Source organism: Protopterus annectens, chromosome 7.part0 (assembly GCF_019279795.1).
Source record: "Protopterus annectens isolate FY-2018-M chromosome 7.part0, PAN1.0, whole genome shotgun sequence".
In the NCBI taxonomy this organism is placed as follows: Eukaryota; Metazoa; Chordata; order Ceratodontiformes; family Protopteridae; genus Protopterus; species Protopterus annectens.
Genome location: NC_056739.1, coordinates 286871257 through 286897821, shown reverse-complemented (window position 1 = coordinate 286897821; position 26565 = coordinate 286871257). Strand labels below are relative to the sequence as shown.

The 26565-nt window shown below is 43.1% G+C and overlaps 1 protein-coding gene across 30 annotated transcripts in view; it reads right to left on the bottom strand.

Moving 5' to 3' along the window:
- The window catches only part of NFASC (neurofascin), a 2999343-nt gene that overhangs the window by 1450694 nt on the left and 1522084 nt on the right, over positions 1 to 26565 (bottom strand). The gene's annotated exons all lie outside the window — the stretch shown is intronic.

Here is a 26565-nt window from a genome sequence, read left to right as displayed (position 1 = left end):
CAACAAGTACAAATATGACTCTGTCATTGTCCATGTTGGTGTGAATGACCTGAGACATACCTCCCTGGACTACATGAAAAGAGACATGGAGGAGCTCTTCAATCTTGTAGCCAAGGCAGGTATGACCCTAGCCCTAAGTAGCATCCTGCCATCACCCAGAATGATACCACAATACAAGGACAAAATGATTGACCAACAATTGACTAAGCTTCTGGTGTCAATCTAAGGGGATCCAGTATCTGTCTGCCTGGGATGACATGATCGACAGACCACGATGCTTTGCTAGAGATGGCCTGCACCTATTAGCACCCTTGGGATTCTAGATACTGGCTAAGGCTCTTGCCATCCCTATAGTACCTGTTTAGGAAAGGTTCAAATGACAAATTCACCGCCTTAACAAGTACAAGCAAGCAAAATCTGAGGGTAATGCTACTCAATGCTAGAAGTCTAAACATCAAAATGCATTTACTTGAGGCACTCCTTAAAAAGGAGAACATCGACATCTGTGTAGTGACAGAGACCTGGTTCAAGGCTCCAGAGAGCACCTATGCATTACCAGGCTATAATTCATACCACACCTTCCGGCCACCTAACCTAGACCAAAACACTAAAGGCAGAGGTGTGTCCATATTCATTAAAGATATCCACACCTCCAGGCTAGTTGCTCAGCATAATGCATCCGAGATCATCCAAGTGCAACTAACTCTGGGCAAGACTGCAATCCAAATTGTAACTTGCTACAGATCTCCCACCATGCCCCAGGATTCCCACTCTTCATTTCTTGATACACTGGAAAATATTAGGGTACAATCCAACACCATAATAATGGGCGACTTCAACTACCCCACCATTAACTGGAAAAACTACTCATGTAGCAACTCTTTTGCTCAACATTTTCTGGAATTCATAGAAAATTTCTCCAAAGCTAACTTCACACTTCTTAAGACAGAAGTGACAAAATTCACGACACCCATGCAGACGGACAATAGGGGTACGACTGCTGAATCTTATACAAATGCACTTTATAAGCACTTACATGAGTGCATGGATCGTGTTATCCCTAACAGAACCAAGATGCTATCCTCCAAAAAAAGGAAGCCAATCTGGTGGTCCCCCTGCCATAAACAAACTCTACAACAGAAGAAAGAAACTATTGCAAAAAAGAGTAAAATCCCATGATTGGAGGAACTCCCTGGTCAGCCTCAGTAAGAAGCTGAGATCCCTCATAAAATCCTCCAAAGCTGGTTACAAAAACAAAATCGCCACTGATTCTAATGACAACCAGAAAGCATTCTATAGCTATGTCAAGAATCTCAATGGCAACACTCAGATCTGGTCTGAGTTACAGTACAATGGCACTAAATATACAGAACCAACTGATATTGCCAACATCCTGACCGATAGGGACAGTATTAACTTTACTCCTCTCTCACCCTCTAAAGGGCCCATCTCTATACCAGAAGAATGCAAAGTTCTTGTAATTACGGCTGCACAGGTAAAAAACACACATACTGGAAAATATTAAGATACAACCAAACACCCTAATACTGGGTGATTTCAACTACCCCGCCATTAACTAGGAAAACTACTCATGTACCAACACCTTTGCCCAACGGTTCTTGGAATTCATAAATTCCAACGCCAAGTATCAACTAATCCATAGTTCCACCAGGGGCTACAATATCCTAGACCTGGTCATTACCAACATGGAAAATCGATGCTCCACACCTATGGTCACCCCCTCGTCGGTCATGTCTGACCATAAGCTAATCATCCTTAACATCCACTTCCCACCCCCACCCCCCAGTAAGGAAACCTCCATAAAAAAGACTTCTCCAAAGCCAACTTCATGCTACTCAAGTCAGAAGTGACAAAGTTCATGACACCCATGCAGACGGGAACTGAAAGTTTGACTGCTGAATCCTACACTAAGGCACTGTACGAGCACATGTACTCATGCATGAATCGTGCCATCCGAAATAGAACCAAGATGCTCTCCTCCAAAAAAAGGAAGCCAATCTGGTGGTCCCCTGCCATACACAAACTTTACAAAAGAGGAAAATCCCAGGATGCAAAACACTCCCTTACCAGCCTCAGTAAGAAGCTGAGATCCCTCATAAAATCCTCCAAAGCTAGTTACGAAATTAAAATTGCCAACGATTCCAAAGACAACCACAAGGCATTCTATAACTATGTCAAGAATCTAAATGGCAATGCTCAGATCTACTCTGAGCTACAACAGAATGGCATTAAATATACTGATCCAAGGATATTGCCAATATCCTGGCAGATCAATTCAGTGCCAACTTCACCCCTCTCTTACCCCCTAAATGGCTCATCTCAGTACCTGAAGATTGCCAAATTCCGGTAATAATGGCCACACAGGTAAAAAATGCACTCTCCAAAGCTAAGAATACAGCATCCATGGGACCAAATGACATCCCAGGCTGTGTACTACATGAACTACAAAATGAAGTGACACCTCACCTAAGTGTCATGTTTATACATAGCCTCACCTCAGGCTTTGTGCCCAATGAGTGACACACAGCTACAGTTATCCCACTCCACAAGGGGGGATCCAACTTGGATCCCGGGAACTACCTCCCCCTCAGTCTGACGAGCCTGATCTGCAAGTCCATGGAATGTATTATCATGGAACTTATAAACAAAGACATTGGCAACCTTCAAACACTGGACCCCACTCAGTTTGGGTTCATGAAGGGCCGATCTTGTCTCCTGAACCTGACTGACTCTGAACCAGTCTCCAGAGTCCAGGACTAGGGTAAGGCAGTCCACACAGCTTATGTGGACCTCAACAAGGCCTTTGACACCATCCCCCACTCTGGAATCATAGATAGATTTACTAAGCTGGGCATTAATCCTTATGTCACTCGATGGGTTGCCAACTGGCTTACTGACAGAGCCCACACTGTAAAAGTAGCCAACTCTAAATCCAGCTCCAGACACGTGACAAGTGGTGTATCTCAGGGTTCAGTCCTGGGACCGCTCTTGTTTGGCATCTACCGCTCTGAAGTACAGGCCAACACTAAGGGACTCTGGCTAACAAAGTTTGAAGATGACTGCAAACTGGGAGCCATTATTGAATCCGCAAATGATGTGGATACTCTACAAAAGGGCCTTACAGAAACAGATGCTTGATGCCAGAGCCATAGGCTCAAGCTCATTGCCAAGAAATGTACAGTTATCTATATATAACCAAAAATACACCGAGGTACCACACAATAGCATCTTTAATAACACAAAAAATAAATAAGAACAGTGGTGAGTGCTTTCGCAAAAATAATTGCTTCATCAGACAAGAAAATAAAACACTCTATTGCTTATATACAGATGGAACCATTGACTCAATCACTGATGTCATAGGTCAATTAAGGCATTAAAGCTATATAATTGAGTCAATGGTTCCATCTGTATATAAGCAATGGAGTGTTTTATTTTCTTTTTTTTTGCGAAAGCGCTCACTGCTGTTCTTATTTATTTTTTGTGTTATTAAAGACGCTATTGTGTGGTACCTCGTTGTATTTTTGGTTATATATAGTTCTGGTTTTGTGCACCTGGGTTTTACCTGAAGCCATTTCTCTCTTTATACATATTTATTTTTTTTTATTCGGCACAAGGACACACGTGTCGATGGAGGATATACCTGCTGAGATACCCCTTGATGGTCATCACCAACGTTTTCTGAGGATCCTGGAAATACCAATTAATCCACTTTTAAATATGGACTCACAGGCTTTTCAACAGGATGCAAATGGCACTCAAAATCTACCGGAATTTTTTTCACATTACAAGAACTTAGAGAATCTTATGTATAAATACAAGAGACTGCAATGGCAGCGTCTGCACCTGCAAGCCTCCCTGGAATCCAAAATCATCCCCCGAGGCCTGAGAGTGCTAAACATGCCCACCTATGGAAATACCTATCTGGTCCTTTTACGTAAATGGCAGGAACTGAACCTACAATTCAGTGCTAAGTACATGGAATTACTGCTTGAATTTTTTTCTCCCTTAGAACTTGAGAGTAAGACTGAAATAATTACTTTGGAATCAAGAATTAATGAAAATTTCTCCAATGATTTTACTTTTCTTAGAATGAATGAACTACAAGAAAACATTCTAATATATGAGAAAAAATTACAAGCAACACAGTTATCCAAACTGAACAGGGATAATCGGGACTTCGCAGCCAATAATGTATTTTCGTGGCCAAAGGAACAGGTAAATAGACAAACTGCAGTCTCTAACGTGGCTAGACATATGCACACTGTTTCTTTAACTGAACATTCTACTAGTTCAAATGAACACGCCCAACAGGAAACTGTTAAAAACAGCACTTCTGTTTTTTCAGTTACAGAAGTTACTGATACAGTAAGAGTTCACAACGCTGGCACCTTTATGCCTATCTCTCCTACTCTGACAAATTAACCAAATGGTTCTAAGGTTATTTCAACTGAAACTGGGGCTATTCGTAAGATAAGTTGTTCTACAGCACCCTCGACTACATCGCTAGTCCCATTAAATCCTTCTATAACAGTCAGTGCTGAGAGACAAGCAGGAAGAAATACTGATAGCATTTTTTTAGACTCTGAAGAAAGGAGATTTCTCTCTGAAAGCAGCTTTGCCCTACAAGACTTTTACAAAGAACCAGCAATACAGAGGACAGCCAGCCAGGCTGAATCAGCAAGAGGGAGCAGGCCAAACACCCAAAAGGAGAAGAACTTAGATACAGGTTTGGTCATAAACATTTCTTCTTTTGAACTTAATACTGACCAAATTAATTTATTAAACAAAGGTTTGTCCTTTATAAAAGCAAAAAAAGCCAATGTAACAGAAATGATTAAAGACTTAAAGCTACTAGGCAGAAATTTATTATTGAAATCTATGTTTCCTAATGAGTCAGGAACAAGGACTAATGTATACAGGCAGTCTAGTAGTTTTATCCCGAATACCCCACCAGGTGTTCAAAAGTTTCTAGATATCTGTGAACTATCTTTCAGGGACATAGGTGAGCATGATTCTAGTGACTATTACTTTAGTAATCTCACTCCTAACGAACAAAGAGCCTTACAAGAGTTAAAGAAGTTGTAGTCATTAGTTATTAAACAGGCTGATAAAGGAGGAGGCATTGTTTTATTAGATAAACAATTGTATCTGCAACAAATGTATAAACTTTTACTTAACAATGAAACTTATAAATCAGTCTCTAAAATTATGGTCAATGCTATTATTGATAAAGTGTCATTTCTTATGTTTGATCTTCTTATTACTGGATTGATAGACGAACCATTATTTAAGTATTTTAATGTTCTCAAACCCACTATACCTAGAATTTATGGTTTACCTAAGGTACATAAAGACCTGGTTTCACCACCAATGAGTCCCATAGTGTCAGGGGCTGAGTGGTGCACCGAGCCCTTATCCATCTTTGTTGAAGGTACAATACATGGATTATTAGAGAATTGTCATACCATTCTAAGAGATACTAAAATGTTCCTTGAAAGGTTACATAACAGGATGGACACTATTACCAATGACACTGATTTTGTATTGGTTACAATGGACATTGAGTCATTATTTACCAGTATCCCTAATACTTGGGGTATTGAAATGGTTAGAAATTTCCTGTCAACAAATAGATGCTTTTCAAATAGTAAGATACAACTTATATGCAGTCTCTTAGAAATTATATTAGAGAATAATGTTGTTATGTTTGAAGAGAAATTTTTCCTGCAACAGGTTGGCGTGGCTATGGGCACTCCTTGTGCAAATAGCTACGCCAACCTTGCACTAGTCTGCTGGGAAGAAACACATATACTCTCCGGTTTGAATCCTTTCTTACATCAAGTGTTATGGTATGTACGTTTTGTGGATGATGTTTTTATTTTATGGAATGGCAATGGTTTAGATTTTGCATCCTTTGTTGATTATCTGCATACCACCACTGACTTTTTAAAATTCACATACTGGCTATCTGCAGCTGAGATTGATTTTCTTGATGTACATCTAGCTAAAGCTGAATTTAACTGCTTCAAGAGTAGAATCTTCCACAAACCAACTAGAAAGAACACATACCTACACAAAACTAGTATGCATCCCAGGCACATCCCGAGAAATGTATTAAAAGGGCAAGTTTATAGGACATTAAGATTACATGATGATGATGAGGATGCACTACTAGCAATAAATAATTTAAAATTTGAGTTTATAGCTAGAGGATACCAACCTGATGAAATTGATAAAACTATATCTGATGCATGGCATATGAGATCAACTAAATGTAGACCTTATTTTAATAACAATGAGGTAGTTCCATGTAATAATCCATCTAACATAAACTCTAGGCCACATAATGAATTTAGAGTACTGTTACAGTTTGCGAGTGACGTCAACCAATATGTTGACGTCATTAAGAAACATTGGCACCTATTACAAGAGGTACCACAGTTGCAAGTTATCACCTGTAAAGATCCACTATTCAGTTTCAAGAACAATATGTCACTCAAGAAACAGTTATGTAACAAGGATGTGCCTAAGAAAGCCATCCCTTCTTCACGTCAGGGCACTTTTCCTTGCAGGTCATGCAGTGCCTGCCCCTATATTTACAGTATAAATACCTATGTCCACCCCACCAAGCATTTTCAGTTATAGCTTAATACTTATGCTGATTGCAAGAGCACTGATGTTGTCTATTATTGTTTTTGTCAGAAATGTCCGGTGTGTTATGTGGGTAAAACTAATAGATTTCTTAAAGACAGAATTCTAGAACATCTTCGTGATGTCAAAAATAAGAAACCCATTAATGCACTCGCCCAGCATATTATTAATACAGATAATTCACATTCTTTTAAGTTTTTTGTGCTACAGTGCATACACAAAAACATTAGAGGAGGAGATATAGAAAATTTTACTGAAAGCTGTGAACAGAGATGGATCATTAAATTGAATGCAGATAAATATCCAGGCCTTAATGGCTCTACTTCCTTGGTTCCTTTCTTGAAAGCAAGACGCCTCAAACATGTTTAATTTTAGGCACCTCATACACCCATTACACTTATATTTATATTTATTCATATTTTAGAGACCTAGATTACTTTTAGTTATACACACATATTGTAGATAGATTTTATGACTAGATCCAGATTTTTAGCCTTTTATTTTTATCTATGTTTTTCACAGCTACAGTATTTATGGAGTTTATATCTATGCACATTACTTAGGTCTTTTGCCAGTAGTTTTGTATATAGTTTTTGTATGCAGTTTTAATATGCATTAACATCCAGTATTTTATATGTGTCTTTTATATGCAGTTTTCTCTATATGTAGCCTTTTCTACATTTATAAGTTTTATATAGCTTTAATGCCTTAATTGACCTATGACATCAGTGATTGAGTCAATGGTTCCATCTGTATATAAGCAATGGAGTGTTTTATTTTCTTGTCTGATGAAGCAATTAGATTTGCGAAAGCGCTCACCACTGTTCTTATTTATTTTTTGTGTTATTAAAGATGCTATTGTGTGGTACCTCGGTGTATTTTTGGTTATATATAGTTCTGGTTTTGTGCACCTGGGTTTTACCTGAAGCCGTTTCTCTCTTTATACAATGTACAGTTATCCCCTGTGGGAAAAAACATGTACCCGTGAATTACCACATAGGTGGCAGTACACTAAACACCGAAAGTGTGATAAGAGACTTAGGGACACAGGTGGACAGTGGTCTCACCTTCGATAACCACATCGCCACAACAATCAGGAAATCCTCATCACAAAGGGCTTTTCATCCAAAAAAAGGAGGTCATTGTCCCGCTGTACTCATCCCTCATTAGACCCATTATAGAATACAACGCCCCATTTGGTATGTACCTCTCAAGACATCTGCAACAACTGGAAAGGCCACGGAAATACCTCACTAAAAGAATCACAGGCCTAAACCAGATGCCCTATGCTGACCACCTTAAAAAACTGCAGCTATACTCTGTCGCATATAGTCTACTCAGAGGTGATCTCTGCTTAACATACAAGGCCATGTCAAACCCAGAGCTGTTTGACATGCTAGACTTAAAGAAATCCCAATCACTCAGAGCCACACACTCCAGGGATCTAAACCTTGTCATCACAATAAACAAAACATGCTGGAGGGATAGGTTCCTGACCCAGAGACTCCCCAGACTCTAGAATAGACTGTCCATACATGTCAAGCAGAGTGTCTCCTTGGCCCTCTTCAAAATGAACCCTGACGATTGGATGGGAGAAAGGAAATTTACCCCAAGGATCATGTCAGTCGCCCTGCTAGACAGGGGTCCAGGGAAATAAATAGTGTGGGATGAAATAGCCAGGGAATTGTTATGGCTAGGCTTGTACAGGCCCTAGGGCCGATAGCTTAGTACCAACCTATGAACCTATGAACACTCTGCAAAGCCAAGAACACAGCAACCATGGGACCTGACAACATTCCAGACTGCGTTCTACATGAACTGCAGAATGAACTGGCACCCCACCTAAGCACCATGTTCAATCACAGCCTCACCTCAGGCTTTGTGCCCACTGTATGGCACACAGCGATGGTTATCCCACTCCACAAAGGGGGAGCCACCACAAACCCCGGGAACTACTGCCCCATTAGCCTAACGAGCCTGGTCTGCAAGGCCATGGAACGTATTGTCACAGAACTTCTAAACAAAGACAATGGTAATCTCCAAACTCTGGATCCCACCCAGTTCAGGTTTGTAAAAGGCAGATCATGTCTCCTAAACCTGATAGATGTCTTTGAAGCAGTCACCAAAGCCGTAGAGGAGGGTAAGGTGGTTCACACAGCCTATCTAGATCTCGCCAAGGCTTTTGACACTATCCCCCACTCTGGAATTATAGATAAACTCACTAAACTAGGTATAAATCTCTATGTCACAAGATGGGTTGCCAACTGGCTCACTGACAGAACCCACACTGTGAAAGTAGCAGACTCCAAATCTGACTTCAGACGAGTGACAAGTGGAGTACCACAGTGTTCAGTCTTGGGTCCTCTCCTGTTTGGTATCTACTTTTCTGAAGTACAGGCTAACACAGAAGGTCTTTGGCTAATGAAGTTCACAGATGACTACAAACTAAGAGCCATAATCAAAGCTCCTAACGATGTGGACATCCTACAAAACGGCCTCACGGAGACAGATGCCTGGTGTCAAAGCCATGGCTTCAAGTTCAATCCCCTTTGGTAAAAACTCTGTACCCATGACTACCACATAGGTGGTAGTCTACTTAACACCAAAAGTGTGATAAAAGACCTTGGGACACAGGTGGACAGTAGTCTCTCCTTTGATAATCACATCACCACAGTAGTCAGTAAATCCTTCTACGTGGCACACATCATCACAAATGGTTTCTCATCCAGGAAAAAAGAGGTCATTGTTTCCCTCTACTCATCACTTATTAGACCCATTATAGAGTACGACGCCCCTTTTGGTATGTACCTCACAAGACATCTACAACAACTGGAAATGCCACAGAAATACCTCACAAAGAGGATTACCGGCCTCAAACAGATGCCCTATGCAGACTGTCTCGAAAAACTCCAGCTTTACTCTGTCACATATCGCCTACTCAGAGGCGAGCTCTGTCTACTATACAAAACTATGTCAAACCCAGAGCTGTTGGACATTCTCCACTTAAAGAAATCCCAATCCCTCTGAGATACATGCTCTAGGGACCTAAACCATGTCATCACAATAAACAGAACATGCTGGAGGGATAGATTCCTGTCCCAGAGACTTCCCATACTCTAGAACAAACTACCTATCTATATCAAACAAAGCTCCTCATTAGCGCTCTTCAAGAAAAATCTTGATGACTGGATGGGAAATAGGAAATTCACCCCGGGAATTACCTCTGTGGCTCTGCTCGACAAGGGCAGATGAAAATAATTTTCTTGGGTGGCAAAGGTCAGGCTACCTTTTCGGCTAGGCTTATATAGGCCCTAGGGCCAATAGCCTAGTACCTACCTATGAACCTATGAATGACTATTTAAGAGTCCATGTCCCCCCTCCCACCTTGGCAGTCCCTTTTCCTTTCCAGAAAGTCTGAATTTGCACTTTTCTCTTTGGCTACAGATAGTTTCAGATAAATGGGTTCTGATGATCATTCATCTGGGTTACAGATGGCAGTGGGAGGAAATTTCTCCTTTCCAGGGGGCAATCCCTCATCCACTGGACCAGACTGTTTTATTTCCAGCTGCCCATCACATGCTGTCCCAGGGAGTGATAGAACCATTTTCTCTTTCCAAGGTGGGAAAAAGTTTATATTTAGGATGTTTTAGTGCCAGTCTTCTTTCTGATTCAAGTTTCCAAGTAACTTTATATATGAAAGATGCTTAACATCACATCTCTGTTAATCCAGACTTCAGGCGCTTTTTAAGGTTTGTGTGTTTGGATTACATTATCAATTCTTTGCCTTACCCTTTTGACTATCCACTGCACCAAGAGTGCTCACAAAGTGTCTAAATGTAGTTATAGTTCATTGCAAACTATGCCATATCATGCTATCCATATCAGAGATCCTGGGGGTTTCTTATATGATCTACCAACAATCCTTCCCTACTGCCCTGGTGGCTTGGTGATATGTCATGGAGTACTGTTTCATCTCCCCAGCAGCTCAGCCTATCGATCCACCCACACTTATCAAACCATGACATCTCCGGTCTCCACCAGAGAACATTGTGATGAGGCAAGGTTATTATCAGACTCAGAAACACCATAAGAGCCAGCAGAAATTTGGTCTGCATATGCCAATTCATCCTTATAAGAGTCAAAAGAATCTGAGATATCCTGCATGGAATAATCTTCTTTATTTCCCATGAAAATAACATTTTGCAGTAGCAGGAATTCTAGAAGGATCATGCTGTCTGAAGTCACAAACTGAATGAGATCCTCAAGCCAGTTTAAGTAGGTCCTGCTGGTAGGTCTGTTGGTGTTGGCAGCCAAAAGGCCTAGGCTGAGCCAAGCCAAAAAAAGTCTTTCTAATTTTGGCCTTAGGCTTGGGTGTGGCATCAGATGGAGTGGAACTAGATCATTGACAGTCAGACACCGCCTGGGCTTGGTTGACTGAAAAGCCCTTTGTAGATTTAGGGATTCCATCCTCCTTATCCAGAGACCTAGCATGGATGTCAGAAGGCAAAACCTGCGTTGCAGCATCTGACCCAATTGACAACCTATGTCCATTTGACATATGCGGATGTGGAGTTGGATGGAGGCATATCATACTCCAAAGTGTACTCGGCAGAGGCCTCTGGTACATCTTCAGTCATCAGGAGGGACTGTGAAAGTATCTCCTGTCTTTTGACAGTCACGAGTCTGGGTGGATGGCTGATGGTAAAGCTGTGTCAAAAGCCACCTTAATATGTTTCTGATGCTTCTCCCTATGCCTGCAGGTGGGGGTGAAAGTCAGAAGAACTGGTGGATGCTATAGTGCATGAGAATCCCTGATGAACTTTTTCCTTTTTCTATAAACTGAGATAAGAATTTGACCTGACATTGAATGGTATTCTTATTAAACTGAACACAGTGGTTACAGCTAGGTATATCATGCTCTGGGTCCAGGCAAATCAGAGGATAAATTTCCTGATGTGGAATCTGTTTTATATAATCAAGACAAGTGTTACTCCAAGTACTCTTATAACTCCAAACCAATTAGATAAAATAATGAAAGGTTTCCAATGGGGCATTTAGCTTTTTCAAGAACTGTATTTCACACTAACCAACTCAGTTTACAGAATTGGATGCTTTGAGCTCTGACTGCAAGAAAGAGCTGTAAGACAGCACTGGCCAATGACTCTTACTCCTAGACATCCTGATGCCAGGAGCAGAGTGTCTGCCAGCCCTGGAGGAAGGTGTAAAGTCTCTGGTATTCTGGTGAGCCAAGTGGTGGGCTACCACAGCAAGGATAATCCACACTGTTTGTACTGCCATAGTAAATATGAGGAGTATCATGTTTTACCCATAGACAAAACATTTTTCCTCTTACAAACAGCATTAATTACCTTCTGAATCAAATCATCTCAAAGGAAAATGCCCCTAAATGGTACATCAAGGGAATTTTGTTTCATTCCTTGGTGGAGAGAGAAAGCAAAAAGACAAGCAGACTTAATGGAAAAAGTACACAGAGGCAGAAATACTTTTCCAGCAAAGATTAAGAACCCAGGAAGAAGAAACAGGTTAGCAAGGAAGTCTCAGGTGTAACACTCTTTTCTGAAACGTTTTACCAAAAATATAGAAGAAAGTAGACAGTCCAAGGGCAGACACCTTGACAGAGAACAACACACCAGTGACTAGTTACTCACACAAACACTAGAGCATATGTGGTGCATAATCCCCGAGAGGACTCTGGTTATTGACTAGCCAGCAAATAGAAAATCTCTTCCTCTTGCCAGTATAAGATTTTCTAGTGGGAGGCTTTCTTGCTTACTTTAGTACTTGCTGCACATCCCCTGAAAAGAGTTTCCTACAAGAAATTAGAATTGAATCATCCAGGCAGTTAGCTATGTCTAAGACTGGTGCATCAAACTCTCTATGTTTTGTGTGAGTAGGTCAGTTTTTGATGAAACTTGTGATAATTGCCCTTGGCCAGATCCATGAGAAGGCAGAACCATCATTGCCTGGGCCATAAGGGAGTCAGCACAATTATTTTTGGAGAGTCTTTCTGAATTTTCAGAATTAGCCTGGATATTAGTGGAAAGGGTGGAAATTCATACAGGAATGTTCCAATCCATGGAAATGAAAAAGCATTTGTTTTCCAGGTCTGTTTGCAAGTAGTCCTGGAGCAAACTTCATTCAGTTGTCTGTTGAGAGAGGCAAACAGATCTACTTGGGGTGTTCCCCACAACAGACGAATTCCTGGAAGACCTCCTCTTTCAGTGTCCATACATAAGATTCTGTGCTGATCTTGTTCAGCTTGCCTGCCACAATGTCTTCTCTGATAGAATGTAGGATGCTTGGAGGGTTAATTAGTACTGAAGAGCTACCTCCCAAACCATCACTGACAACCTGCAAGCAGGGTATGACCTGGTACTCCCTTACTTGTTGATGTATCGCATCACTGTTGTATTATCTGTCATCACCTGGAGAATCTGTGGTAACCATAGATGATGAAGAAAGTTTTTTTTTTTTTTTTTTTTTAGTCTCTCTTGGGACATCATTTAACCAGTCCAACCCCCAGTGCCTCAAAGTGACATGTGATCTACCCCTCAGAATTAATCCAGGATTGCTGGGGTGGTTCACAGATCCTGAGGGTGTACTGGGTCTTGGCCATCTTTGTATCCATCCATCCTGGGTGGGATTTTTTATATGCCCTATTCACTCCCTATTCCAACTCCCATGCTCATCGATTATGCCCAAGGGCAATTATTTGGGCCACAACTCCCTAAGGGAGCAATATCGATAAATGCCCACTCACACAGGATGGGCACATCCATCCCTCTCTGCTACTCTGTAGTTGCCAAAGCTGCTAATTGAACCCAGATCGAATGCCCCATAGTTATCCCTGTCCATTAGCAGAGCATTCAAATGATGATGAAATTTTAAGAAATGAATTCCAGCCAACAACTCTTTGACATTTATGTCCTTTGTTCTGTCTGAGGAATCACAGATAACTTGTACATTTACCCACAATAAAATTGCCCCGGAGAGAAATCTCCAGCATTCTTAACTACAGATTGATTCAGAGGCAGGTGTGACCTGAATTTTCCTGTATTTGTTGTCTTCACCAATGCACTTTCTGTTTTACAAAGCCCAAGAATGTTGGGTGTTATCTGTTTTTTTTTTAGAGATCATCGAACCTTTCTTATTGCCAAGAGAATCATGACAATCATAGGTGCCATGAACCCCAGAATCCTGAAATACACTGTAGCTAAGTCTGAGACTGGGATGAAAAGCTTGGGAAGATTTCCAGATAAACAAAATACACTTTCTCTTCTGTTAAAAAAAGCCTTTTGCTTCAGTTTGTCTGTATGACATTCTAAAAAGACAATCCTGTATGACGGGGTCAAACAAGATTTCTGAATTGTTCAGAAGAGATGAAACATATGACTCTTGTCAAATGAGAAAAGGCTCTGGAAAAATGAGCAAATTTACTAAATAAGGAAATACATGAATATCATTCAGTCTGCAGTAAGCTATGACTGGAGCTAGACACTCTGTGAACACCCTTGGAGCTGCATATAACTCAAAGGGCAGTTGATAAAACTAGTAATGTGACCCAGGCAGAGAAAATCTGAGAGATTTCCTGAAGCCTTTGGCTAATGGAATGTGATGGTATGCATATTTTAGATTTAATGGTATCATAAAACCATATTCCCTGAGGAATGAAAAGTAACAGACTCTGATGGGTCAACATCTTGAATACTAGAACTTTCACATACATATTTAAGAAGGAAAGATCTAGAACAGATCGCCAAGAAAACTCTTTCTTTGGTACCACAAACATTCTGGAATAGAAACCTTTGCAACTTTAATTTAATGGCACTGTTTTTTATGGCTTCTAGGCTAAATGCTGAAGAACCTGAGGAAGCAACTTCCCTGAAATTAGGTATTTGTATTCAATATCAGCTGTATCCCTCCTGAACCATCTTTACTGACTTGAATATACCCATAAAGACTTAGAATAAAAGAGTAAAAAGTCAAGGGCATTCAAAAGCCATGCAGTTGAAACACTGTATGTCCTTAAGGGATAATTTGCACATATCCTATGGGCTTCCACTATACGATGTTTACAGAATTACACATTGAAGACTGTAGCTTGGCTTATTTTTTCTTACAGTTTTTACTGAACAGTTTGTCGGTGACTTTTTTACCATTTGGTTTGGTGGTCACTGCATATGCATGAGATCAGCCAGCAGTGAAACGCAAAAATTAGATAGCTAAGGCCAAGAACAATATCTCAGAATGACTTCTAAATAGCATGATACATGACCTATCATGCCCTCTGATATTGCTATTTAACTGTACTCTCCAAACAGTCTTTGTGACTCATGAATGGAGAACAGCAGCAGTCGTCCAGCTGCACAAAGGTGGGCTATCTACAGACCCTGGAAACTACAGACCCATAAGTCTCACTAGTGTCATATGCAAAACCATGGAAAGAATTACCATGGAAATAATCAGTAATGATATAGCAAACTTCCAGACACTGGACCCAACCCAATTTGGATTCATCAAGAGCTGGTCAACCTGGTGGACTTCTTTGAGAAGGTCACCAAACCAATGGATGAGGGTAAAATGGTTCATACTGTCTATCTTGACCTGGCAAAGGCATTTACAACAATACCCCACTTGGGCATTGTGGACAAACTCAAGAGGTTAGGTACAAACCCTTATATCACCTAGTGGATTGCCAACTGACTTACAGATAGGATCCAGGAAGTTAAAATTGTGGAATCCACCTCTACAAAGAGGCCAGTCACAAGTGGGGTCCCTCAGAGATCAGTCCTGGGACCACTTCTTTTTGACATTTACTTCTCTGAAGTCAAGGCCAATGTTAATGGCCTCTGGTTGACTAAATTTGCAGATGATTGCAAATTAGCAGCTGCCAGTGAATCCCACACTGACAGTGATTATCTCCAGGAAGGGCTGATACAGAAAAACAATCAGACTAAAACTAAATGCCAAGAAATGCATAATAGTAACCTTTGGGAAGTAATCCACCCCTTGTATCATATTGTAAACACACCCCTTAGGGTTGACCCAGCTGTCAGAAACTTAGGGACACAACCAGACAGTAATCTAGCATTTGACCATCATGTGTCTACTGTAGTGAGGAAATCATTCTATGTTGCACAACTTATAAAAAGTATCATACCTAGGTCCAAAAAAGTCATTGTTCCACTGTATTCAGCATTCATCAGCCTTATCATTGAGTACAGTGCCCTCCTTGGTATGTACCTATCAGGCATATCCAACAACTGGAATGTCCACAGAGGTTCCACATTAACAGAATACAGAGCATAAGTAACATGTCCTATGCAGACCGCTTCAAGGCCCTATCCCTATATTCTGTCTCCTACAGGCTGTTGAGAGGAGATCTATGCCCCACTCTGATAAACTTCTTGCATATCCACAAAACAACCATCACCAGAATTACCTGTACCTAACCAGGCATAACGAAATACTGGAATGTCCACAGAGGTAAAAGAATACAGGGCATAAGTAACATGTCCTATGTAGACCACTTCAAGGCCCTATCCCTGTATTCTGTCTCCTACAGGCTGTTGAGAGGAGATCTATGCCTGGCATACAGAACATTGTCAGACCCCACTCTGATAAACTTCTTGCATATCCACAAAACAACCATCACCAGAATTACCTGTACCTAACCAGGCATAACGAAATACTGGAATGTCCACAGAGGTTACACATTAAAAGAATACAGGGCATAAGTAACATGTCCTATGTAGACCGCTTCAAGGCCCTATCCCTGTATTCTGTCTCCTATAGGCTATTGAGAGGAGATCTATGCATGGCATACAGAACATTGTCAGACCCCACTCTGATAAAATTCTTCCATATCCACAAAACAACCATCACCGGAATTACCTGTTCTAAAGACTTAAACCTTGACTGTGATATAAGTAGGACCTGCTAGAGGGATGGGTATGTATCCCAGAGACTACCCCTTCTTTTGAACAGGCTCCCCATCCAAGTAAAGTAAAGTTCCTCCCTAACCCAATCCAAGTGTAGCTTGGACAATTGTATAGGAAACAGGAAATTCATCCCTCGTTTGGCACCTATGTCTATAATGGACACAAGCAACCTGTAAATGGTTCGTCTCTCAGGCCCCTGGTTGTAAGTGTTTCATCTCCCAAGCCCCTGCTTACAATTATCAAGGGTGCTAGAACTTGTCAGAGATTTGGGATGCATGTCTAGGCTTAAAAGGACCCTTTTGGTCATTAGCCTAGTAAACACATGTGAACCTATGAACAGATTCCTGACATAACTGAGCTAAGTAGCTCAGGTCCTGTGTCTTATACCTTGGTCACTGGTGATCATTCACTTCTGAAGAGACATTTCAATCAAAGCTCAAGATGCAGAGAGTTAACAAATTTCCATATCCAGCAAAACTGTTGGAAAATTCCTTGAGCAACAAGAGATTTCAGCATATTTGCTACCAGTCATTTCATACAAGGCTAGATGTTTCAGGAATGGACCCTGTATCTTCATCTGTTGTACACGCTAAATAGAGTGAAAAAGAAGTTATGTCTTACCATAATGTTCCATCTGAGTTGTTGATCTTCTTCCAGTCATCACTGATGGGTTTGGTTCCAAGCCCTCGGAACCGAGTCGGCCTAATACCAAGCTTGTGTACACTAAAACTTCTCGAGCTAAGCTGCTACCCACAATGCCCTTCTCCTGGTTACTTCAGATCGAGTTTGCATGCAACATACAGAAGAAAACAGAAAACAGAGGCCATTTCTGCGCAGAAAACCTGAAACACCACAAGGACCCAGAAGATCCACCAGGAGCCTTTGGTGGGGGACGGTGGGAGGGTGTGATGACTGGAAGAAGATCAACAACTCAGATGGAACGTTATGGTAAGACATAACTTCTTTATCTGAAGTTGTTAATCTTCTTCCTATTCATCACTGATGGGACAGAATCCCAAGCTACTTGGAGAACCTGGGTGGCCCTTATGGAAAAACCTTCCTGAGAACCATTGAGCCGAAGGCCGCTCTTCCCCTGGAGACCAAATCCAATTTGTAAGGCTTGATGAAAGTAGGGGGTTTAGTCCAAATGGCTGCTGCACAAATGTCATCCATGGAAGCCCTGGAGTGAAAAGTAATCGAAGTTGCGATGGACCTAGTTGAATGAGCTTTGATTTGAACAGGTTTAGATTCATTCCTAGGGAGTTTGAAAAAGTAATACAATCTCTGAGCCATTTTGATAAAGTAACTTTTGAGACAGCACATCCCATTCTTGGACCAGAAAAGGAAATAAAAAGTTTGTCCAACTTGTGGAAGGACTTAGTCCTGTTCAAGTAGAAATGTAATTGTCTATGCACGTCCAATGAATGAAGACAGTATTCTCCCTTGCTGGAATAATTTGGGAAAAACATAGGGAGCTCAATGGTCTGGTTAATAGAGAAGTCAGACACCACTTTGGGGAGAAAGGATGGGTTAGTACGAAGGGATACTCTGTCCTTATGGAAGATTAGATACGGGCTCTTGATGCATAAGGCTTGTAACTCAGATATTCATCTGGCTGATGTGACCGCTACCAAAATCAAAGATTTCCATGACAGGAATTTAAGATCACATGTCGCAGCAGGCTCAAAGGGGGGTAGAGAGAGAGACTGTAGAACCTGAGAGAGATTCCATGTCTCTAAAGGTTGCCTGATAGGAGAACTGCTATGGAAAACTCCCTTGAGACAGGTCTTGCAATGGTGGGTGGAGATAAGAGGAATGCCATCTGAAGCGTTATGGAAATTGGAAATAGCGGCTAAATGGACTCGAATAGTAGAAGCTGATGCCCCTTTGTTAAACAACTTAGAAAGATACTGAAGTATAGCAGCTGTTGGAGCTGAAAAAGGATCTAGCATCTGATTATTAGACCAGATAGTGAATCTTTTCCATTTGTCTCTGTAGAGTTTTCTGGTGGATGGTTTATGGAAGGCCAGAATAATATCACGGACAGGAGAGGAGAGGGTTTCCTGCCTGGTGACTAATGGAAGTGGAGAAACCAAGCTGTCACCATGAGAGTGGACAGATTTGGGGGAGACAGCCCTTGTGGGTGAGATATTGGGTCCTGACGAGTGTCCAGGATCCAAGGAGGTTGTAATAGGTGAGGCCAGAGGAAGTGAATCCACACTTGTCAAGGCCAGAAAGGGGCAATGAGGATCACTTTGCATCTCAACTGAATTGCTTTCTTCAGAAATAGGGATATCGGAGGATAAGCATAGAGGAGACTTGCGGACCAATCGTGAGTCAAAGCATCTCTCTGTGATTCCCCATCTGGGGAAAAGAGGGCAAAGTAGCTGCTGCATTTTTTGTTTGAAGGGGAAGTAAAATGATCGCAGCAAGGCTGGCCCCAAAATGGCCGAAAATTTCTGCGTTCACATTCAGGTTGAGAGACTACTCATGTGGATGGAGGATGTATCTGCTCAGCCTGTCCGCAATCATGTTGAAGTTCTCGGGATATGCAATGCAATTAGAAAGTGGTTGGAAGCTATTAACTCCAGGACGTTGATATGCAAGTTGGCCTCCAAGCTGGACCATGTGTCTTGGACTGTCTTTCCCTGGAAATGGCCACCCCACCCTATCAGGGAAGTGTCTGTGGTCACCGTGGCATTGGGTTAAGGAGTCTGGAAGGGGCGGCACCAAAGGTTTTCGTCTGTTCTCATCCACCAGAGAAGATCTTGCTTTCTGGAATTGGTGATGAGGATCTGTGAGTTTAGAGGATGGTGACTGGATACCCACTGGGACAAAAGGAGCCATTGTAATAGTCTCATATGCAATCTTGCCAGGGGGACAATTGGGATGGCTGCCGCCATAGACCCCAGGGCATGTAGACCTTCCCTTGCAGACACCTTCTTTCGACAGAGTATCACTTGTACTTGTAATCTTAATCCCTGAATCTGTGAGGAGGGATAGAGACTTGGATTGTTTTGAATACTGCTCCTATAAATTCCAATTGTGGGTAGAATGAAGGTTGTATTTTTCTCAGTGTATTGTGATGCCTAGGAACTCCACTAGTGCTAGAGTGTAGCGGAGGGCCATGACCAGTAGGTGCTTGGTGGGGGTGGAGTGGAGCCAGTCATCTAGATATGGAAACACCTGGAATTCTTGAAGTCTCAGATGAGTTGTTACCACTGCTAAGCATATCATGAACACTCTAGGGGCTGTCAAGAGACCAAATGGCAGGGCTCTGAATTGGTAATGATTGGCTCCCAGCTGGAAGTGAAGGAGACACCTGGAGCGCTTGTCCATTTTGATGTGGTAATACGCATCCCAGAGGTCTATTGAGCACATCTACACACCCTCCCAAAGATATGGGAGAATTGATTGTATCATGACCATGCGTAATTTGGTCTGAACTACTGATTTGTTTAGTTGTCTGAGATCCAAAATGGGTCTCCAGTCCCCAGTCTTTTTTGGCATCAAAAAGAATCTTGAGTAAAAACCAGATCCGCACTGGTCTGGGGGAAATTGTTGGATGACTCATTTTTGACACAGCTTTCTTATTTCTGAAGCTGCTTCTTCCCTTTGACTGGGTGGAACATTGGGAAGGTATTTTGGAGGTCTTGGGTAAGATATTAGAGGGATGTAATAACCTCTAGAAATCATTCTTTGCACCCACTGATCATTTGTAATACAGTGACAGGCAGCTTGGTGCAGAGAAAAACTGAGCCTCGACTGCTTCCAGAGGAAAGCAATCGGGCAGCGCTTCAAGAGTGCTGATAAGGTCGTCCTGAGAAAGAATCCCGGGAGTCCTGGTTTTGGGGACCCCCTCTGCCCCTAAAGGGGCATCTTCCATTATTGGAAGCTCCTCAGCCTCTGGGGGCAGCCTCACCACGTGCACTATGGAAAGGGCCTTGAGATTTTTTGTGCCATATCTTCCCACTCCTCTGGTTCCTGGAAAAAGAGCGCTGAGGTTTGGAAAAATGTCGGCCAATGGCAGACAAGGTTTTTTCATTCTGCTTGCACCTGGCTAATGTGTCCTTCACATTAGAACTGAACAAAGCGGACGGTTCGATAGGGGCATTCAAGAAGGAAGACTTGAAGGAGTCCGCGAGGTCACAAATGCACATCCAGGCATGGTGTCTCATAACTACACCTGCACCCGCAGCTCTAACTGCCCCTTTGGTTGCATGGGACAGCAACCTCATGGACGAGTTGGAGACTGACTCTAGGGTAGGAAGCTGAGAAGCAACTTTATCATGTGCCCCGTCAGATACTTGACCCATGAGGGTTCCAGAGAGTTCAGAGATGAGATCCCTTTGGAGCCTCGTAAAATGTGCCAAATAATTTAGAGACCTGACAGCAAAGGTCGCTGAAGCAAAAATTCGCTTCCCTACTCTGTCCACCGCCCAGGACTCTCTGCTGGGCGGATGGGCAGTAGGATTTTCCTCTGCAAGGTCCTTTTTTGTGGCGGCCTCTACCACCATAGCATCTACTGGTAAGCCTCTGGACCAATGGGGCTGTTCCTCTGGAGGGGAAAGTATCTTGTCTGGTCTCCAGGGAATGGCCTCAGTGGTATCAAGGTTCTTCCATGCCCTCTGCAGGATGAGCTGGACTAACTCATCAGCAGGTGGGGTCACCCAAGAAGTAGAGGGCCGAGAGTGGAAGGCCTGAAGGAATACAGATTCCTCCAAGGAAGGGTTGGAGGGCTTCCAGTCATCCGTCTGCCTCAAAATTTCCAGGATGGCTTCAAAGGACATCATCAGGAGGTGACTGTGGGGACCCTTCCCCATCATCATAATCTGTATCCTCAGTGAGGGACTCCTCTGGGGAGTCCATGTATTTTCTCTTACACATCTGTTTCCAAGGTGGTTATTCAGTGGGAGCATCTGAAGAAGACTCAGAAAAAGAAGTTATGTCTTACCATAATGTTCCATCTGTATTTTTGATCCTCATTCAGTCATTATGCATGGGTATCGGTTCCGACCTTGGAACCGAGCCGGCCATTTTCCAAGCTCGCATCAGCTTCAAACTCTCGAGCTAAACTCTTACCCACAATCCCCCTCTCCCTGTTACCTCAGATTGAGTTTGCAAGTCAAAAGAAGGTAGAGGCTACCTCTGGTCAAATAACCTAAGAGAACCGGATGGTGAGATCCACTAGAAACCACAGGAGGGGGGAAGGAGGGAGGGTCATAATGACTGAACGAGGATCAACAATACAGATGGAACGTTATGGCAAGACATAACTTCTTTATCTGATATTATTAATCCTCGTTTATTCCTTACACACGGGACAGAGTCCCCAGCTACCTCTATTCCTGGGAGGCTCTCATGGAAGGACATTTCTGAGCACCATAGAACCGAAAGATGATCTTCCCCTGGAGGCCAAGTCCAATTTGTAATGACTGATGAAGGTATGAGGCATAGCCCAAGTTGCAGCTGCACAGATGTCATGTAAGGAAGCTCTGGCAAGGAAGGCAGCAGAAGTTGCCACCGACCTTGTTGAATGAGCTTTTATGGTAGTAGGCAATGAAATATTACGTTGTGTATAAATGAAGGTCACACAGTCCTTCAACCATCTAGCTAATGTGACCTTAGCAACAGCAGATCCTAATCTAGGTCCAGAAAAAGCCAAAAATAACTGGTCAGATTTACGAAAGGGCCTAGTCCTGTTTAAGTAAAAAAGAATTTGCCTGTGGATATCTAGGGTATGTAGGCAATATTCTCCTCTGTTTGAATGATTGGGAAAGAAAACTGGCAATTCAATGGCTTGATTAATGGACATTTCAGAGATCACTTTAGGCAGAAAAGAAGGATTAGTTCTCAGAAACACTCTATCTCTATGAAAAATCAAGTAAGGACTCTTGATACATAGAGCTTGAAGCTCAGAAATATGTCTGGCAGAAGTAATGGTGACTAAAAACAAGGTTTTCCATGACAAATACCTGAGATCGCAAGAAGAGTCAGGTTCAAAAGGTGGCATTGTCAGAGCATGTAGAACTAATGATAAATCCCATGGTTGAATAGGTTCTCTAAAAGGTGGCTTCAGATGACTCACACCTTTTATAAAGGTCTTGCACAACTTGTGGGACATAAGAGAGGAATCTTGTACACCCTCATGAAAATTAGAAATTGCAGCCAAATGAACTCTAATGGTAGAGGCCGATAGACCCAATTAAAAGAGGTCGGCCAGATAGTCTAGTATTATCGACACTGGTGCTGAGAAGGGATCTACTTGTTTATCTTTCAGCCAACAGGTAAATCTTTTCCATTTGCTCAGATAAGTAATTCTAGTGGAAGACTTATGAGATGCAATGAGAATATCATGTACTTGTAAAGAAAGATCATTCTGCCTGGCAATCAAGGGAATTGGAGTAGCCAAGCCGTGAGCTTCAGGCTGTTCAAGTTGGGATGAATCAGGTTCTGTGGATGTGAGATCAACTCTGGGGTTGGATGGAGAATCCATGGTCGATCTAGTAGGTGAGGCCAAAGGAAGGGGAACCAAATCTGTCAAGGCCAATATGGTGCTATGAGGATCACCTTGCTCTTCAACTGACGGGCTTTCTTCAGAAACTGGGGAATGAGGGGAAAGGGTGGAAATGCATAAAGAAGACCCGAGGGCCAATCGTGGACAAGAGCGTCCCTGGGTGACTGTCCCGGAGGGGGAATCAGGGTGAAATAGTTGCTGCATTTGTAGTTGGTTGGGGATGCAAAGAGGTCACAGCAAGGACGGCCCCAGCGGTGGAAGATCTCCACCGCTATCAAGGGATTCAGGGACCACTCGTGAGGTTGAAGAATGCACCTGCTGAGTCTGTCTGCTATCACGTTGGAACTCCCGGGAATGTGCGTTGCTAGAAGAAAACCATTGGTAGCTATCGCCCATTGCCATATTCTCATGGCCTCTCGACAAAGGGGGTAAGATTTGGTTCCACCTTACTTGTTGATGTACCAGATCACCGCCATGTTGTCTGATTGAATCGCAATTGTCCCAGACGGCAGCAGAGGATGGAATGCTTGCAATGCCAGAAGCACCACCCTCAGCTCTAGAACGTTTATATGCAGATGGGCCTCCAGTTCGGACCAAGTGCCTTGGACTGTCTGTCCCTGACATAGCCCCCCCCACACCATCAGGGAGGCGTCACTGGTCACTGTGGCCTTGGATTGCTGGGGGGAGAAGGGGTGAGACCATTGTGACAGGTTGTGTGTCATCCACCAATTTAAATCCTGTTTGCACCTGTGGGTTACTCGAATCATAGTTGAAAGAGGATGCTGAAAAGGATACCATTGGGTAAGCAGTAGCCATTGTAGAAGCCTCATGTGAAACTTGGCCGGGGGAACAATGGTGATGGAGGCTGCCATGGAACCCAACAGCTGTAGAACTGAGTGAGCCGTGGATTTTTCCCTTGAAAGGATTGGAATCAGTTGTTGCTTTATCCTTAGAATTCTGTGCTCTGGAATAGCAGCTCTGCAGTTTTTTTGTGTCCAAGATAACCCCTATGAATTCTGTCGACTGAGATGGGGTGAGATTGGATTTTTGCCAGTTTATGGTTATGCCTAGCCTTTGAGCAGTGAGGAGAGAGTATGCCAGGGCTTTTTCCAGTAGATGTCTGGTGGGGGCGGAAATGAGCCAGTCATCTAGGTATGGAAACACCTGGAATCCTTGAAGTTGCAAGTGAGCTGTGACAACTGCCATGCACTTTGTGAACACTCTGGGGGCTGTAGAGAGTCCGAAGGGCAGTACTGTGAACTGGTAGTGACTGGCTCCCGCACAGAAGTGCAGAAATCTTCTTGATGGCCTGTCCACTTTTATGTGGTAGTACCCATCTTGAAGATCTATCGAGCACATCCAATCATCTTTTTCCAAAAGTGGGGGGATAGACTGTATTGTGACCATCTGGAATTTTTGTACTCTCACAAACTTGTTCAATATACTGAGATCCAAAATTGGTCTCCAGTCCCTGGTTTTCTTTGGCACCAAAAATAGTCTTGAGTAGAATCTGGATCCTATCTGGTCTGGAGGGATTATTTGGTTGACTCTCTTTCTTAGCAGCTTTTCTATCTCTAGTGCTGCTTCTTCCCTTTGACGGGGTGGAATGTCGGGAAGGTTTTTTGAAGGGGCAGGACAAAGATCTAAGGGGATTTGATAACCTCTGGTTATAATCCTTTGTACCCAAGAATCAGTGGTGGTAGTTAGCCAGGCAGAAGGGTACAAGGAGAAACGCCCCCCAACCACCTCCAGAGGAAAGGAGTTGGGCAGCTTTTCAGGAGCGCTGGTAGGATTGACCAGGGAAAGAATCCCTGGAACCCTGGTTATGCGGACCCCCTCTGCCCCAAAAAGAGCATCTTCCCTGTGAGATTCTCCCTCTGCCTCTAGAGGGGAACTCGGCCTGTGTGTCATGGAAAGGACCCTGAGATTTCTTGAACCATATCTTCCCACTCTTTTGGTTTCGGGAGAAAGCACATTGAGGGGAAAAATAATGGACACCTATGGCAGAAAAGGTCTTACCATCCTGTTCCCATCTGGCCAGTGTGCTATTAACTTTGGGCCCAAGCAATGAGGAGGCCTCAATGGGAGCATTAAGAAAGGAAGCCTTAAAGGGTTCCGTGAAATTGCACAAGCGCATCCAGGCGTGTCGTCTCAAGACCCCAGCTGAACCCGCTTCTCTAGCTGCTCCTTCTGATGCGTGAGATATCAGTCACATAGAGGAGTTAGATATTGATTCAATGGTGGGCCAGCTGAGAGGCCACTTTGCCACGGACCTCATCAGACACGGCGCACCAGCCAAGGTTTCAGAGAGCTCGGAAATCAGATCCCTTTGAAGCCTGGTAAAGTGTGCCATATAATTCAGGGACCTGATAGTAAAGGTCGCTAAAGCAAAGGTGCACTTCCCTATCCTGTCCAGGGCCTGGGACTCTGTTAGGTGGATGGACAGTCTGGCTTTCTTCTTCTGCCAGATCCTTTTTTGTTGTGGCCGCCACCACCAAAGCATCCACAGGAAGACCTTTGGACCAATGGGTATCCGAAGCAGGAGGGGACAAAATCTTATCTGGCCTCCGAGGAATAGCTTTGATGGTATCAGGAGCCTTCCAAGCACGCTGCACGATGAGCCAGACAAGTTCATCGGCAGGTGGAGTAACCCAGGACGTACGGGGCTAGGTGCAAAAGGCCTGCAGGAACACAGATTCCTCAGAGATCAGATTAGAGGACTGCCAGTCACCTCTCTGTTTTAGGATTTCGAGGATATCACAAAAGGCTACCTCAGAGGGTGACCGGGGGGATCCTTCCCCTACATCGAAATCTGTGTCTTCAGTGAGGGACTCCTCTGTGGAGTCCATGTGCTTCCTCTTACACAAACTTTTCCGGTGGACCTCCTAAAAAAGCTGGAGAAGACAGCCCGCTTCCAGGGATGGAGCCTCAAGCAAACCTGGGGAGGATGTTGCCCCTGAATCTGAAGACGGAACCGATGAAAAAACTGGAACCGTACCTGCAGCCAGGGGTTCCACCCCCCAAGCATGAGATTGAGGAAGGGGTGGTTCCAAAGGAACCAAAACCTAAAGGGGCCTTGGAGCCTCAGAGAAGATCACTGTCAGTGCCAAGAAAAGGATTCCCCCCAAAGATGTCGGAGCTATGGGCCTCAGAACCAAAGGGTCCAAGGGAGGAGAATAAGTTGGAGTCGAGGGGGTAAAGGATTCAAAACCCAGAGTGGGATGGGTTTTAGGAAAATGTGTAATCCCTCTGGCTGTCAATAGCTGATCGAACAGATGCACCACATCCAATTCAGACATACTCCTGTGGACCTTACCGACACTCCTGAGGGGGAGTCAGGTAGGTCCAAAAAAGGGCTAAAGGCTTGTCCTGAAAATGGATCCAAAGACGGGGAGTACTGGGTCTGTGGTG